Source organism: Oryx dammah, unplaced genomic scaffold (assembly GCF_014754425.2).
Source record: "Oryx dammah isolate SB20612 unplaced genomic scaffold, SCBI_Odam_1.1 HiC_scaffold_16, whole genome shotgun sequence".
In the NCBI taxonomy this organism is placed as follows: domain Eukaryota; kingdom Metazoa; phylum Chordata; class Mammalia; order Artiodactyla; family Bovidae; genus Oryx; species Oryx dammah.
The window spans coordinates 17,950,901-17,960,246 of NW_024070200.1; the positions used below are offsets into that span (position 1 = coordinate 17,950,901).

The window sequence follows — 9,346 nt, forward strand, 5'->3', positions numbered from 1 at the left end:
CTGTAAGAGAAGACACAGAATACAGTTTTAGCACCCAATCATTTGAATAGAATTCATATTCCTAATTAATCTTTTTAATGCAAATTAAAATTTATTCATTTGCTTATTTAATCAAGTAAAAATATTAACTCTGTATTGTCAGTATATAGACACTAGGATAAAAATATACCACTCATGACCTCATGAGTTTTAAAATCAAATGGTGAAAATGAAAAAGTCAACAGATTATTATAATTCTATAGATTAAGTGCTGTTTTTGAAATATGCCCAGGGTACTCCATAGGTTCACAAAAAAGAGATATTCATCCCAGACTGGAGGGCAGAGGATCAGGAAAACTTCTACTAACCCCCTAAAAGACATCTTGTAAATTCAAAAGCTTAGACATATTTAGCAGTGTGCAAGTATTTCAATTTATATGTCTGAGCAGAAATAATTAGAAAATATTTGTTAAACTTGTGGAAAGATATTGAAAGTAATTAATTTTAAATTAAAGTTTATTCATCTTTACAAACTATCTTGAAAATAGTACAATCTTCACATCCTAGCTGCAAATACAGGATCTAGTTCTCAAAAATTAAAAGGCTGCAAATTCACCATGAATGCTCTGAGCTCCTTACATATTAGGTTTATGTGATATAATGTGGACTTTTGATGATAATTTATAGAAAGCAGTGATCAAAATACTTGACAGTGAGTCCAAGAAGATGTCATATTCCATTTTTCTTTTCTGAAAAATCTCAGTGCACTTATATTTATCCAAATTTAATTTTTAAAAACTTGACAATTTCATTTCCAACTTGATCTTAAGTATTTGCTCTTGAAAATAAACATAAAAATACTAACACATATGTGATTAAAATTCTCAAAAAGTACAAGCAGTTTTAAATACGAAAAGGGAAAACAGCTTCAGAAAATCACCCAATTATTTAATTGATGAAAATATGAAATATGGAATTATTCTAGAAATGATACACCTAGTTTTATAAATAAAATATATTCTTATAGCTTTGATTTATTTTATGCCCATTTTATGTCATATTAATTATGGTTGCAATGAATAAGACTGTCATTCTCCACAAGTGAAATAGTCTTACTCTTCTGTTTATGACAAATTAAGTAGTACTTTGCCTTTCCACAAAAAACAAAATTAGAAGAAAAAAAAAAGAAACTGTACCAAAATATATAAAATTTCAGTTTTCAGACATTGGAAGAAAGGAAGCAGAGAACTGTGACCCTTGAAAAAAGGGGGAAAAAAAATGAACCTTATCACTGAGCTCTAGAGACACTTTCCAAACCACAGCACAAGGAGGGTAATCAAAGCAAGGCATGAACAGTCTTAATTAATTGAACAGGACTGAGGCTGCAGTGCAGAGACTCTCATGTTGCCTGACTTTATGGGGCAAAGTACCAGAAATGAGAGGGTTATCAAACAAAGAACTCCAATGATCTCTGTAAGTAGAGACAGGGCAATACATATTAACCATATTGAAACACTATGGAGAAAAAAGTGAACAAGAATTCAGTGACCTGTGGAAAAATATTTTAAAAAGTCAAGCATACATATAATCGGAGTATCAGATGAAAGCTGTAAGGTAGAAATATATTTGGAGAAATAAAGGCAATTGTTACCAAACATGTGATTATAATACAACCCCCAAACCCAAGTTTAAAACAAGAAAAACCTACCAAGACATATCACAAACTGTAGATAACCAAAGAGAAAGGAAAAATAATTTTAAAAACTGTCACAGAAATAGGACACATTATAACAAGATAGAAATAATGTCTTACTTCTCACTGACTTCCCTTTGGAAACAAAGCAAGATGGAAGACAATGAGAAATCTCTTTAAAGAGCTGCCAGAAAAAGAAAGGTCTGCCAAACTGGGTGGTGATTTATATATTCATAAATAATGAAGCAAAACAAAAACATTTTGAGAGAAACAAACTGAAAATGTCATTATTAGAAGAACTGTAGTCTAAGAAAATATAAAGGACATTCTCTTCAGGCTGAAGGAAAATTATATCAGATGAAATCTTGAATCTTTATAAGATGTATGAAAAGCAACAGAAATGGTTTATCTGTGGGTAGGTATAAAATATTTCATTATGTTTTAATATGCTTATAAATAGTAATCTGGTGTGGATATAAAGTTACAAAAAACATTACACTAACAATTATGCTGGATAAGCTACAAATTATATATTTAAAAAACATCATAATGCTGAGGATATTAAAATAAACTTAACACCAATATATTCCAGATAGTGATAGTCCTTGATAAAAGGAAGAGATCCTGAGATGTCCCTTTTCTTTCCCCATCCACCGAAAAGTAATGGGAGAATCCATCTGGCATAAATTGAGGTGAGGTTAAACCAGTTTAACTTTTAACAAACTTAAACACACACACACACACACTTGATTTGTTAGGGTAGCATTAGGTTTACAAAAAAATTGAGACAAAGGTTCAGAGGTTTCCCATATACTAACTGCTCCCACACATGGAGAGCCTCCTAGATAATCAGCAACTCTTACCGAAGTGGTACATTCGTCACAACGGATCAATCTACTTTGGCACACCACAGTCACCTAAAGGTCATAGTTTACATTAGGGCTCATTCTTGGTGCTGAATGTTCTGTGGGTTTGGATAAATATATAATGACATATACCCATCATTTTGGAATAACACAGAATATTTTTATTGCCCTAAAAATCTTCTGAGCTCTGTCTGTTCATCTCTCCCTACCCAATCCCTGGCAATCACTGATCTTTATACTGTCTCCATAGTACTGCCTCTTCAAGAATGTGATAGAGCTAGAATCATACAACATGTAGCTTTTTCAGACTGACTTCTTTCATTTAAGAATTGTAAGGTTCCTCCATGTCTCTTCAACGCTTCACAGCTCATTTCCTTTTGGCTCTAAATAATATTCCACTATCTGGGATGCACCACGGTTATCAGCTCACTTACTGAAAAACATCTTGGTTGATCCCAAGTTTTGGCAATTATGAATAAAGTTGCAATATACATCCATATACAGGCTTTTGTGTGGACATATATCTGTTACTCCTTTGGGTGAATGCCATGGAATGCAACTGCTGAACTGCAAGGTCAGAACATGTTTTATTTTATTAAAAAAAAAAAAATCAAAGTAGCTGAACCATAATTCCCAGCAGTGACGCATGAGAATTCCTATTGTATTTCTTCTTTTCAGCACTTGGTGTCAAGTTACAGATTTTGGTCATTCTAACAGGTGTATGGTGGAATCTCATTGTTTTACTTTGCATTTCCCTGGAGACATATGATGTGAAATATCTCTTCATATTTTATTTGTAATGGACCACAGCCGTGTCTAACTCTATGAAACTATGAGCCATGTCATGTAGGACCACCCAAGACAACAGGTCACAGCAGAGAGTTCTGACAAAATGTGGTCCACTGGAGAAGGGAATGCAAACCTCTTCAGTGTTTTTGCCTTGAGAACCCCAAGAAAAGTATGAAAAGGCAAAAAGATAAGACACTGAAAAATGAACTCCCCAGTTCAGTAGACGCCCAATATTCTACTGGAGATCACTGGAGAAATACCTTCAGAAAGACTGAAGACACGGAGCCAAAGCAAAAACAACACTCAGTTGTGGATGTGACTGGTGATGGAAGTAAGGTCCGATGCTGTAAAGAGCAATATTGCATGGGAACCTGGAAAGTTAGGTCCATGAATCAAGGCAAATTGGAAGTGGTCAAACAGGAAATGGCAAGAGTGAACGTCAACATTTTATGAATCAGCAAACTAAAGTGGACTGGAATGGGTGAATTTAACTCAGAAGACCATCATATCTACTACCATGGACAAGAATCCCTTACAAGAAATGGAGTAGCCATCATAGTCAACCAAAGAGTCTGAAGTGCAGTACTTGGATGAAATCTCTAAAATGATAGAATGATCTCTGTTCATTTCCAAGGCAAACTATTCAGTATCACGGTAATCCAAGTCTATGGCCCGACCAGTAATGCTGAAGAAGCTGAAGCTGAACAGTTCTATGGAGACCTACAAGATCTTCTAGAACTAACACCCAAAAAAGATGTCTTTTTCATTACAGGGGACTGGAATGCAAAAGTTGAAAATCAAGAAACACCTGGAGTAACAGGCAAATTTGGCTTGGAGTACAGAATGAAACAGGGCAAAGGCTAATAGAGTTTTGCCAAGAGAGTACACTGGTCATAGCAAACACCTTCTTCCAACAACACAAGAGAAGACTACATATGGACATCACCAGATGGTCAACACTAAAATCAGATTTATTATGTTTTTTGCAGCCAAAGGTGGAGAAGCTCTATACAGTTAGCAAAAACAAGACCGGGAGCAGACTGTGGCTCAGATCATGAACTCCTTATTGCCAAATTCTGACTTAAATTGAAGAAAGTAGGGAAAACCACTAGACCATTCAGGTACGACCTAAGTCAAATCCCTTATGATTATACAGGGGAAGTGAGAAATAGATTTAAGGGCCTAGATCTGATAGATAGAGAGCCTGATGAACTATGGAAGGAGGTTCATGACATTGTACAGGAGACAGGGATCAAGACCATTCCCATGGAAAAGAAATGCAAAAAAGCAAAATGGCTGTCTGAGGAGGCCTTACAAATAGCTGTGAAAAGAAGAGAAGTGAAAAGCAAGGAAGAAAAGGAAAGATATAAGCATCTGAATGCAGAGTTCCAAAGAATAGCAAGAAGAGATAAGTAAGTCTTCCTCTGAGGTCAATGCAAAGAAATAGAGGAAAAGAACAGAATGGGAAAGACTAGAGATCTCTTCAAGAAAATTAGAGATACCAAGGGAACATTTCATGCAAAGATGGGCTCGATAAAGGACAGAAATGATATGGACCTAAGAGAAGCAGAAGATATTAAGAAGAGGTGGCAAGAATACACAGAAGATCTGTACAAAATATTCTTCACGACCCAGATAATCACGGTGGTGTGATCATTCACATAGAGCCAGACAAGGTCATTAGGTTTCCTCCCATGTTATTTTTAGGAGTTTTATACTGCTGTATCATATGTGTATCATCTGTGATTTAGCTCAGCCTGCAGTTTGTTACTGTGTTACTGTCAGTTCACCACAGCTTCTAATGTTTTGAGAGCATGGTTGGGAATTTCCTATTCTAAAAGCCACCACATTGGGCAATATTCTTAGCTTTTCTTCCTCCTTATTTGGCGTATTTAGAAAAGTACCTAAAGTATATGTCCACTTTAGCAAAGAAACTTCCAAGTAACCACCATGCAGACCAAGAAATGGAGAAGGAAATGGCAACCCACTCCAGCATTCTTGCCTGGAGAATCCCAGGGACGGCGGAGCCTGGTGGGCTGCCGTCTCTGGGGTCACACAGAGTTGGACACGACTGAAGTGACTTAGCAGCAGCAGCAGCAAGACATGAATCTTAGCACCAGTATGGTTTTAGAGACCTGCCTCTTTTGCACAGATGAGCTTTCTGATTTCCAAATTTTTGGAGAGCTCATCCTGCTTTATGGCTGCTTCCGGCTTTTTTGGTGACTAAGGAGATCTCCTGATCTTTAATCTCACCCCTAGACTTCTCTGCTTTGGGCTGTAAGTGAGCTGTTCTTCAAGCCTGTGGTTGAAAGTCAGAAATATCTGTATGGGAGGAGAGGGATTGATCTTTCCTTTCTCTTTCATTCCTTTTTCTCTCCTTTGTCCTCCTCCCCTCTCTCTCTCTCTCGGTTTTTAGAGCTAAAACCAGAGTGATTTTTAGTTTCTGTTCTTCGGCTTCTTATTAATCCTTCCAGACCTGAAAGTCTTTGTTGCCTGGAGGATTCATTTCAATCTTCTTTTCCTTCCCTAATTCTTCCTCAATATTTTCCTTATCTGAAAATACAATCTACCAAGGCAAATTGTCTCATAAAGACAGAGGGCAAAATGCTGGTTACCAGGGGCTGAGGCGTGGAGGAATTGGGGAGATGTTGTTAAAGGGGTATAGAACTGCAGCTAGTAGATAAATAATTCCTAAATATCTAATGCACAATATAGTGATTGCAGACAACCACACTGTATTATAAACAACAAAGTCACTAAGAGACTAGAACTTAATTATTCCCACTGAAAAAAAGAAGTGAGGAGCACATACATGATAGGGGTGTTAGCTAACACTACATTGGCCATCAGAATGTTGTATATAAATGTATCAAGTCAACACATTTTACACGTTAAACTTACACAGTGGTACATGACAATTATATCTCATTTAAAAAATATTTTGAAGTCCTAGCCTCAAGTACTTGTGAATGAATATAAGTGAACCCATATGGTTCAAACCCTTATTGTTCAAGGGTCAACTGTATATGTGCATTTACAACAGGCAAAACTAATATATAGGTAATAGAAATCAATTGTATTGATTGTGGTTGTCTAGTTGGAGCACAGTAGACTAACTGGGAAAGAGTACAAGAAAATCGAGGGCAGGGGTCATGGAAATACTCTGTATCTTATTTGTGACATTCATAAGAATTCATTGGCTATACATTTAAAATGGGTGCATTTTATTTATGTCAAGTTTTCCTCACCACAGTTGGTTAAGCCTAAAAGAGGAAATATGGGTTTTCTATTATGTTTCCAAACATTGGTTTTAGAGGAAGAACAATTTATAAAATGACAAATCATTGGTAGTTAATCAAAATTTAGTCGTATTTTAGAAAGACATATTTCCTTAGGTCTGTCATATATCTTCAAAGATGTGATTATATTTCAACTAAAATTGTGCACCTTATTTCACAATCCGATTTTCTTCATCAGGCAACATATTTACTGCCTGATATAATATCATCTCACTGCTGATACAATGATTAGCAAAGTAACAATATGTTTAGAATAAAATGTGCACCACTTTCTTAATTCTATGTTTATTTTTTGGTTGAAGTGAGGCCTGTAAGTAATGACAGAAACATGAATTGTGATCAATTAGCTTTTCCATGTATCTTAGGACAGGGTGAAAATTTCAAACTTTATAAAAAGATAGGAGATAGGGATCATGTAAAGAAACAGAGCTCTCACTTCCTACAAATTCAAATTAAAAGAAATTAAAAGATGCTTGCTTCTTGGAAGAAAATCCATGACAAACCTAGACAGCATATTCAAAAGCAGACACATTACTTTGCCGACAAAGATCCATATAGTCAAAGCTATGGTTTTTCCAGTAGTCATGTGTGGATGTGAGGTTTGGACCATAAAGCCGCCTGAGCACCGAAGAATTGATGCTTTTGAACAGTGGTGTTGGAGTAGACTCTTGAAGAGGCCCTTGGACTGCAAGGAGATCAAACCAGTTGATACAGGAAATCAACACTGAATATTCATTGGAAGGACTGAAGCTGAAGTTCCAATACTATGGCTACCTGATGCGAACAGCTGACTTACTGGAAGAGATTGTGATGCTGAAAAAGACTGAAGGCAGGAGGAGAAGGGGACGACAGAGGATGAAATGGCTGGATGGCAGCACTGACTCAATGGACATGAGTTTGAGCAAGCTCTGGAAGATGGTGAAGGACAGGGAAGCCTGACAGGCTGCAGTCCATGGGGTTGTAAACAGTCGGACATGACTGAATGACTGAACAACAACAAGTTCAAAAACTAATCCTTGAAATATTGTTAGATTAATATATTAGCACTTGAAGAAATAAATGTGACTAGAAGAGCAGAGTAGTGGCTATGCTTTTTTTCATAACTTAAACATTTATAAAGGCCATTAAATACAGTATCCTCATTCTTTTTGTTTACATACACTTCTTTTTTAGATTATCTTGCATTATAGGTTATTACAAGATACAGAGTATAGACACGATCCTCACTCTTATCCAGTTAAGTGGAACTTCTAAAACAATTTGTTGCCTTATCTAACTAGTTAAATGCAACCAACAAATATCCCTTTAATAATATTTATTATTATTAATAATAATATCCCTTTAATAATATTATTTGAGTAGGGCTGTAACTCAGTAAATAGTCATACAATATAGCTCTTTAGATAAAGTTTACATGTCTTTATATTATATGTTCTTTGAAGCTAGTTCCTCTGGACACAAAAGTGACACATTTACAAAGACGTGTGTCTATCACCCACAAACTGGAAAATCATTTTCCAGTACTGCACCCTTCTTCTAGCCCATGGCTATTACATAACATATGCTCAAGAGAATCAGTATTTATGTGGCAACTAGAACAGGATATAAAAGAGAATTTAGCTCTTACAACCAACTGAGAATATAATCTATTCTCTGCAGAAACCAATATGGCACTAATTTATATGTTGAGTTAAAGGAAAGCTCTCCAGCTCCTCAGGAGTTGCCTTGCTATTATTCAGTAGAGCTCTAACAATTTAATTAGTGTCCCTTTGCTCAGGTTAATGCCTGGGAACAGGTGCTGATACCTGCTGACACTGATGAGTTGTTTTAGAATGTGTCAGAATGGTTACTTTATGGCAAAGGATATTTCACAATACAATTTAGATAATGAATTTGATAGTTGTTTCAAATAGTTTAGGTTTCACCCTAATTTTTATTCTATTAATAAAAGGACTACCAATGATAATGTTTATAGTAAAATATGTACTCAGGATATTGCAATTGAACCTGTTAAATTCAGGCCTCAAAATAAGACATATATAGCCTAGAACAATTATCCTTTGATCTTTGATTATAATAGTGGCTAGTAAAATTCCTAAGCACACTGAACATAATAAATTTTGAAGATTCACTCATATATCCATTTATTCATTTTTTTAAATTCAGTCTCTGTGGAGACTATCAAAAATTGCCAATGCCAACTATATTTTAAGTTGTCATGGGGGGCTATTGGGAAAAGTTTTCAATTAGTACTAATCGTGCCTCGGATAAACATCATTGGCTATGATACTGCCACTGCGCAAAGCTCATTCATTCATTTTTTTAAATTAATTTCAGCAAGACTTATTTAGCTTCTGCACCATGTACAAGGTGTTTTGCTAGAATCTATCAAGCTTAGAAGGCTGGGATCTGATTAGACAAACACATTCACAATTAGTATAATAAAGGGCATAGTGAAAAATTCTAACTCATCATACATTTTGATATTTACATTTACACAACTCTAAAGGGTCTGTCATTTAATACAGCATCTTGTAGTTTTTCTTCTCAACATGTACATGCATACATGTATGTATTTTTAACTCAACATGGCATATATGTATATAAACACATATTATTTACACTAAAGAACAAGAGACGGTTTCTGAGGCAAACTAAATTAAAAAAAAAAGCTACCATTGATAGGGCACAAGTAACATTAAGGAAGTAATGGTCTTTTA

General features: G+C 35.5%; 1 non-coding gene across 1 annotated transcript; it reads right to left on the reverse strand.

Annotated features, from left to right (window-relative positions):
• Nucleotides 1-8,792: 8,792 nt before the first annotated feature.
• Nucleotides 8,793-8,933, reverse strand: LOC120875742. The gene has a single exon (XR_005724047.1). It is a non-coding gene; the product is annotated as a U4 spliceosomal RNA (small nuclear RNA).
• Between the last annotated feature and the right edge of the window lie 413 nt (nucleotides 8,934-9,346).